Source organism: Mustela erminea, chromosome 16 (assembly GCF_009829155.1).
Source record: "Mustela erminea isolate mMusErm1 chromosome 16, mMusErm1.Pri, whole genome shotgun sequence".
NCBI classification, from domain to species: domain Eukaryota; kingdom Metazoa; phylum Chordata; class Mammalia; order Carnivora; family Mustelidae; genus Mustela; species Mustela erminea.
Genome location: NC_045629.1, coordinates 91,917 through 100,620, shown reverse-complemented (window position 1 = coordinate 100,620; position 8,704 = coordinate 91,917). Strand labels below are relative to the sequence as shown.

Here is an 8,704-nt window from a genome sequence, read left to right as displayed (position 1 = left end):
TCATAATTGTCTAGTGCATGCATGTAGCTTTGCTTTTAGTATATAACATAAGTCTGTAGTGCTTCCATTTGCAATTATCAAAATCGTTACTCTAAAATACCAGCCTCTCAGTCTGTAAACTCTAGAGGCATGTGTGTGTACAAGGATGTCCTAAAAGTCATGAATTTCTGTTTCCATGAAGTATTCAATTTGATAATAAAAGCAGTTTTACTTCCATCACTTAAAATTTTGATCATAGGGCTATAGAGAAAAAGTAAAGTGATTTCATAACAATTTAAATGAAGAAGGAAGTGACATGTTAAATCTCCAATAACTTGGCATTAGATTACTTATAGGACTATTTTCCCACCCAGATAAGCTGCATATTTTCCTCTGTAAATTAATTTCTCTCAATGTTAAACTGTGTTAACATCTGTGCTGAAGTGGAGAGTGTTCTTTTTAACACATAAGTGTTAGAATTTCAGCTACTTCAGTTGAGACACAGAAAATTGTTACTGATCTGACAAAAGTATCAAAGGCCAAACAGTAGCCATTTGGTTTCATTCTTGAAAAGATGGATGAGAAGAGAAGTAGAGAAAACTCATGTCTTTTTTGTTTGTTTCCTTATAGGAGAATCAGTACTAAAATCCAAGTCAAATTTAAGACTCTGGAATGAGTGGATGCTTTTGTGATTTATTTAACTAGAGGAGGGAAAAGGAAGAAACCTGCATTGTTCTTCTATCAAGGAAGTGAGACTAAAGAAACAGCATTACTCTTCCCCCCAAAATGTGAAATAAACTCCCTTACCTTAAAAACTCTTTCTTGTTCTCCTTGCTGAAGGAGAGCAGTAGTAAGCAGGATGGAGGTGTGAGGAGTCAACGTTTAATGGTGGGGGGTGCTTTCCCCTAAATGTTCTTGGAATGGCCTGCTGCTTGTATTCTTTGAGGGGGGAAAAAAAAGGCCATGAGCAGGAAGAACTCCTTAACATTACAGAATTATAAGTCCCTTGGAAAACTGCTTTCTGAATAAAGTACAAGCTAGAAAGCTGCTTGAGAGGTGTTGCCATCTATAGACCAAGCTACACCACAAAGGGGTTCAGCAGACAGCAGGGGCTGGGCTGCAGACACCAGTTTTCTTTCCTAACTACTTCTGTTGTAAGAGTAGAATCTGTCTAGTGGAAGCTCAGCAGAAGCTTTTGGAGGACTATATGAAACCTTAAAGCTCTTTTTTGGTCCTGAAGAGAATGGATGCTGAGTTTCACAGGAAACCTTTTCTGTTGGATTCTATCATACAATATCATCATACTTAAGTCAGGGACAATTAGTTGGTCCATTACATGAACATGCAATAATTCTCATTTTTTTAAAAATTTCTTTTCAGCATAGCAGTATTCATTGTTTTTGCACCACACCCAGTGGTCCATGCAATCCGTGCCCTCTCTAATACCCACCACCTGGTTCCCCCAACCTCCTACCCCCCCACCCCTTCAAAACCCTCAGATTGTTTTTCAGAGTCCATAGTCTCTCATGGTTCACCTACCCTTCCAATTTCCCTCAAAAATAATGAGCACAGGGCAGGTGCCTAAGAGTGAAGGTGAGATGGCCCAGAGCATCTGGTATGAGAGCTTAGTTCTCAGGGGAAGACCAGCCAGGGGTTTTGCACCACAAGCTTACTCATGCTGTACAATTTCTGTTCTTTGAATCCGCTTTCAAAATTAGTCAAATAGGATTTCTGCTACATTCTGAGTAACTATGTGGGAAATACCACTTCTTTCCTGTTGGTTGAATAAAAATAGCTTAAAGGGGAAACAATAATGACTGTAGAGTAGAATTTAGAGAAAATGGTCTTGTCAAAACCCAGTTAGGGCTCATTACTGAAGAATTAACAGTCTATGATTTTTCCTCTAAGGCTTATTTACACATGATGGAGTTTTAAGACAGTTATAATGTACTAATGATGAATCCTATTTGTAAAACACCCGTCCAAAAGAATTCATCTTACTTTACTGACAACTCTATTTTTTCAACTGTTCTGTGAAGCATAGAGACCAGAAAGTGTTACTTCAAGCCTCCCGTTGGGGAAAACGGAAATTCATAAGTAAGGAAGTGCAGATAAGTGCAATCAAGAAGCAGATACAAAACCCAGACAGTTGGGCTCCAGGGTCCATATTCTTAATAATTAATGCCATCCTCAATTTTAAAATCTCCACAAAACTATCCATTTCTGTTTCAATGATTAAAAGAATACATGTGCATGACACTTAAATTTTCACAGAAGGATCTACAGTATTTTATTTCTGTGTACTTTATCAAGTAAGGTCGTGAAGGATAATTTTCTAAATCTAAAAGGGAGTTTGGATCTGAATGTAGAAATTTTCAAAAACCACAATTTGGGAACGACCATCAAAGGCTAAAAAAAAAGTTAAATTTGAAGTGATAGACTCTTACTTTTCAGAGTATCTAAAATAAGAAGCAGTAGGTGCACCAATATAATGTATAGTAGATTTAAATCAGAAATTTAGAACATCACCAGTTAGTTTGGAAGATAGCATTTTGTTGCTTTGTAAAAGCTTAGAAAAGGGTATTCCCTCAAAAAGAGAAATTACTGTCATTGATTTAAAAAAAATGGTAACAAAGGTGTCTAGTGCAAACCTACAGGGCTTTATGTGGAATAGTTTACTCATTTCAATTTTTTCTATAAAACTTTTTCAACTTTATTCTAGCTCCCTCCCCTCACAGCCTTCAGAATTCTAATTCAAATTGGTAAAAGGATGAGCAACTGTTGAAATTTCCCTAAAGGAACTACACCAGACTAAACTAGCTAAAAACAAATGAAGAAAGCAAAACTCCTATGTAGTAGAACGTTGGGATGAAATGGGCATGCTTACTTTGTCTCCATTTAACTCCAGATGAAGTCAAAACCATGGTTTGGGGCCCTGAGTCAACTGCAGAGAGAACATTTTCTAAAAATGTATGCATGGCATCAGAAAGGCCAAAAGGTAAGTAGAGGGCAGAATATGTGAGATGAAAGCCTTTAAGACCAGTGACAGTCACTTTTTCCAATCGTCCCTTAACCTTACTCCTGGAACCTAGCCCAGGAATCCCCCTGGGATGTAGGGCAGTGTGGCCACACAAGCCCTCAAGATTAATAATGGAGATGAGTTCAACTCATCCAGCTGAGTTTTCTTCAACCACAGGCACATTCTCTAGTCTGAAGCTCAGAGGAGAAACAATGTGAGAACCATGCTTTCTTAATCTGTCATTGAGTGGGACATTCATTTCCTTTACAAGGAAAAAATAAAAGATTCTGATCTCTACTGTTGTACAGGGAATGATTTTCCTAAATAAGCATAGTAAGATATGGATGTCCACAAGTGAATTAGCATCCTGGATTTCAGTGAGTTGCCAAAGCTTAGGGAGTCTGTTCATCCATCTCTCTGCAATTACCTTTGTGAATGAGATGATTCTGGGGCTGGTTTGAAAGAGTAAGTATTGGAAATCCCTCTTGTACAATGTCTTCCAAGAACTCCCTAATGATCTGAGTGGTGGAGTTACCTCTTATAGGTAGGACATTATTGAACAGGGCACAGGAACTTGGTCCAACATTAATACAACAATCATGGGATGAGTCATAAGATTTGATTGTTAGGGCAACATACTTACTACCTTTTAGTACTTTAATAAGATTGGCCTGGGTCATTGCAAATGCTCTGGCATGAACTTGCAGATGACAGGAGATGGAATGAAGATGTGAGATGGACCTGTTCACCTTATCTGAAGAGAGGATAGTGGATGCTCATTATTTATCCATGGATGTCTGAGCTCAGGAGTAGGTTCTTTGGTCATGGAGGAAGAAGCAAAGATAAAGATCTGATTTGTCACCAGAAGGAGCAGGGAGTTGCCTCTGTCTGAAAGTCCAGAGACCTGATTTCTTGGCACAGCTCTTGTCAGTACTATCTGTGTAACTGTGGACAAACCATTTAATCTCTTTCAGACACAGGTTACTCAGTGCCTAGAAGAGGAGTTTTAATAGGTTGGTTGCTAAGGCCAGAATTTGAATGAAATCTCAGCTTTCTCTAACTTAGGCAGTTTCTTTAAGACCTGTTCTGTAGACACGGGGATTGTCATGGTAGATTTTCTTTGGTGTTAAAATGAATTAACCATCATAAATTCCCCCAACTTCAGAAGAAATCAGTAATGTGGGCCACAGGTCTTAATCTAAAATTGGGTGGACAGTCTTTTATTATAACGATATTGAGAGGAAGAAATGCCCCAGCTTTGTTCTGTCCAATATGGTGGCCATGAGCCCTGTGTGCCTAGCTGAATTTAAATTTGAATTAAAAAAAAAAAAGTTCCTCAATCACCTTAGCCCATTTTGAGTGCTCAGTAACCACATGTGTCTACTGTATTGGGCAGAATATGCATAGAATTACAAAAAGTTCTATCAGTCAACAGTGTCTCAGATCTTTGCCCAGACCACAAACTGCAGCTATTGTTCCTCCCTTAGTGCAAGACGCAGATGTTTTTGTCCTCAGATGACTGTGTCCATCTTTGAGAAACAAAACAATGAATAAAAACTCACTTGGAAGTATAAGAACTATAAGAAACCATTCAGGCAAAAGATGCTGGGGGCATTGAACAAGAGTTTGAGAGAGAAGGGGAGGATAAAAGAAGGAATTAGGAAACACCAAAACCATTCTGTGCCTTGAGTTTTGACTAGTCCTGAGCTTCTGTAGAATATACAGCCCCTAGAGGGGTGTTCCTCAAAGATATGGCCACCCCATGACCTCAGAGATGGAAAAGGATGAGAAAAGCAGGTATCCTTTAATCAGGGACCCGCTCAGTACTCAATGGTGGAGAAAAGGTTAGTCATGTTGGGCCCATGTTTCAAAAGACAAAGTTGTTACATAGCCAGGCTGGCAGGATAGGAAATAGTTCAGGCTTTCTGGAAATAGGTGAGGGGGTAACCACTCTATCTAACAGACAGCTCCTTAGGTACAGGTCTGTGCAGTCAAACTCAGTGAATGTTTTAAGGCTTAAGCTTAAATATTAGAAAGCATCAGTGATATAAGTCTTTTCTGCAGATTTGGCACAGTGGTTCCACCTTCAGCCCTGCTGGCTACAGGGCCATACATATGGGAAAGGAAGAAATCAGAGGCAGATGGCAAAAAGTGTAATTTTAGCTGCTGTCTGAAAGCCACCTGTGAAGGAAATCACCTTTCTCTTCTGGACTCACTTCCAGGTGCAGCTTCAGGGGGCAATACTGAAGACGCTAGCACCAAGTTCACAGATAGCATCGAGGAGGAAGCTGCACACAGTAGCCAGCAAGTAAGTCCAAGTCAGGTTCTGGGTTTCCAGGGTGGCAGGCTCATAGCCCTTTGGGGTCTGGACTCCTGCAGCCCTTGTAAGCCTAGAGTAAGAAGCTATTTTTTATAAAACCACTTCCCAGTCTTCTTTCTGCCCTCCTTGAGCTTCCCAGCCACGTTGCCAGCCAACCCCTATCCTCACTCTACTTTACTTTCCAATCCACCTTTTCTCCCCCCCTCCTTCTATCGCTTGCTCCTCCTTCCCACCTTTGCCCCTATGTACCACCTATAGCTCTAGCTTCAGAAGAATGTTTACTTACAACAAGACCATGGACAGTTCCCCTCTTGGGTTTTTGTATCCAAAACACACCACAGAAGACAGGAAGTCTTTGGAGGGCTGCTGGGGGAGGTGGCAGGCCTAACATCCACTTCAGGAAAGTGCTGAGAACCTCCAAGGCAATCGGAAATGCTTCCAAAGCAGGGATCTCTGTCTTGGTGAAATCTCGTTACACAAAAGAGAAGTCTGTTGGACAACCTGACAGACCACCCAGGTTGGGACACATCAGTGACCAGCAGGTGACACTTTAAGAGCAAGCTTCTATCAAATCTCAGTACTTGGTACCCAGGGCTGAAATACTGTTCATACCAGCCATTACTGAAGGTACAACCAGCAGTTTGCAAGCTCAAGAGTTGAAAGCCTTGGACCTCAGAGATTAAGTCACTGACAGTGATCCCAGTGCACTCGCTGGCACTCCTGTGTGTCTCCACCTTGCCCAGTGACACTTAGCAATTACACCTCCTACATAGACTGTGCCTGTGAGTCTCTGAGTTATTAAGGAGAAAACAGATCATTTGGTATCTGTCCTTCTGCAGGAGTAGCAGGGCTTTTCCAGTTTTAGCTTCCTTGGAGCTATTAGAGAAACTGCTGGGAAAATGAGGTGTTCTGGGTCTGCCTCTATACCTCCTGCATAAGAAAAAGAGGAGACCAACAAAAAGAACATACATGAGCATTCCTCAAATCTCACTGGACATCTCTTTGGCTCTTGAGGACATGAGTAGTTGGCTATCTGGGATACCTCACATCCTTAACACCATTTCTTCTCCTTCTCCCAAGATCCCCTTTTTATTGCTCTAGCTGTACCTGACCCATACTTCTCCCTTAAATTCTTGCATGAATTCCACTTCTCCTTTTCCTTGAAAAGCTTCTCCTAACCAATGCTTGTGACTTTAATTATGTACAGTATTGCCTCTCCGGTCAGATCCCTCTGCCTCTCACTCCTTAAAGTCACTGAGGGGCTCTGGGGAGAAGAGAGGGATCTGCAAGATAAGCAAATGTCCATTCTAATATTTAGATTGGGGTATCAGCTGGTCATGTGGTTATTGCTGCTGTGGACAGGATTAGCTCCAGAAAAAGTGAACCAGAGACACAGATGTGAAGACAACCAGATTCTGAGTGACACGATCTTAACGATGAGTAGTCATGTGAGTCCTTCACTCTAGTTCTCAGTTGTAGGCAAACTGGTTTGTAAAGTTATTCCTTCCTAAACCTTCCCTCCTATAGCCTAGTATGGGGCAAATAACCAGATCACATTTTGAAAAGGTCAGTTCAACCCTGGACTAAACTAAACCTTTTGCATTAGGGCAAGTGTATTTCCCTTGCAATGGCTGTCCTATTACTTGGCAGAGATACTTAATAAATTATTTGTTAGTCTTTGGATAGGGTTCATGATAGACAAATTTATATACATGCTGGATAGAGAATATCTTTTTTTTCCTTTTAATTTTTTTAAATTTATTTTTTATTTATTTTCAGCATAACAGTATTAATTATTTTTTCACCACACCCAGTGCTCCATGCAATCCGTGCCCTCTATAATACCCACCACCTGGTACCCCAACCTCCCCCCCCACCACTTCAAACCCCTCAGATTGTTTTTTAGAGTTCATAGTCTCTCATGGTTCACCTCCCCTTCCAATTTATCCCAACTCCCTTCTCCTCTCTAACACCCCTTGTCCTCCATGATATTTGTTATGCTCCACAAATAAGTGAAACCATATGATAATTGACTCTCTCTGCTTGACTTATTTCACTCAGCATCATCTCTTCCAGTCCCGTCCATGTTGCTACAAAAGTTAGATATTCATCCTTTCTGATGGAGGTATAATACTCCATAGTGTATATGGACTATCTTTGGTAAGTGTAATTTTCTTTCCATCACCTTTCCTTGAAAATAAGCCAAGCAGAGAAAGTCAATTATCATATGGTTTCACTTATTTGTGGAGCATAACAAATAGCATGGAGGACAAGGGGAGATGGAGAGGAGAAGGGAGTTGAGGGAAATTGGAAGGGGAGGTGAACCATGAGAGACTATGGACTCTGAAAAACAATCTGAGGGTTATGAAGGAGTGGGGGGTGGGAGGTTGGGGGATCCAGGCGGTGGGTATAGGAGAGGGCACGGATTGCATGGAGCACTGGGTGTGGTGCAAGAATAATGAATACTGTTATGCTGAAAAGTAAAAAAAATTAATTAAGAAAAAAGAAAAAGAAAAGCATTTCCAGGGACAGAAAGTTATCTAAGTTTCAGTCTGCTTATGTGACACCCTCAGACAGGAATGGCTCCATCTTGGCCATAGGGTCATGTCAACATGTTAAATATATTTTTGTATCACTATGTTATATTTTAATGTTCTCTATTAAAATAATGATAAACTAGAAAAAAATCAATGTCTAGTTTTGGGTAGGAGGAACCTTGGTTTATGAAATCATTGTAAATTCACTTCAGCTTTCCTGGACTTTGAGGGCGTGACTGTCTGGCTGCCAAATAAATAAGGCTTGTTTTGCCATAACTGTTGTGTCCAGATTCTCAAAACTGTGTTTGCTGGTTTCTGGTGAAATAGTCTCTTACAGTTAGTCTCTGGGTTCCTCTTTACCACATCCTTGAAAGGTAAACTTTATTCAACACCAAGCTACCTTCCTACCTCAGGTATACACATATTTACCCTAACAAACACATCCCACATTGTGTTCCTTCCAAGGTAAGAGCTATCTTTTGGCCAAAACAAGTTGCTTCATCCTTATTTTTAGTCTTGTTCACATCTGGAAGTCTCAGATCTGGCTATGTTGGTAATTTTCCCCAGGTATCTCCCACAAAATCCCATTCTCAAGCAAACGTAAGGTCTTTAATAAATAACTAGGAAATGCTTGTGAAATGAATCAAGCATTGACTTTCTTCATTTGAATGTGTGCAACAGAAAAAAAGTTATCAAGTATCAAATGCAATGAAGGAGAAAAAAGTCAGTAGACGTCATGTGAAGGACTTAAAAAAATCATTAATGCTTTTCACATGTGTAATAACTGCTTTACATTGTGAAAAATATGTCATAGGCTAAAAACAAAACAATGCAATTCAAACAGGAGAT

At 40.2% G+C, this 8,704-nt stretch overlaps 1 pseudogene; it reads left to right on the top strand.

Annotated features, from left to right (window-relative positions):
• Positions 1 to 4,828: 4,828 nt before the first annotated feature.
• Positions 4,829 to 8,704, top strand: part of LOC116575493 — a 45,547-nt pseudogene continuing 41,671 nt past the window's right edge.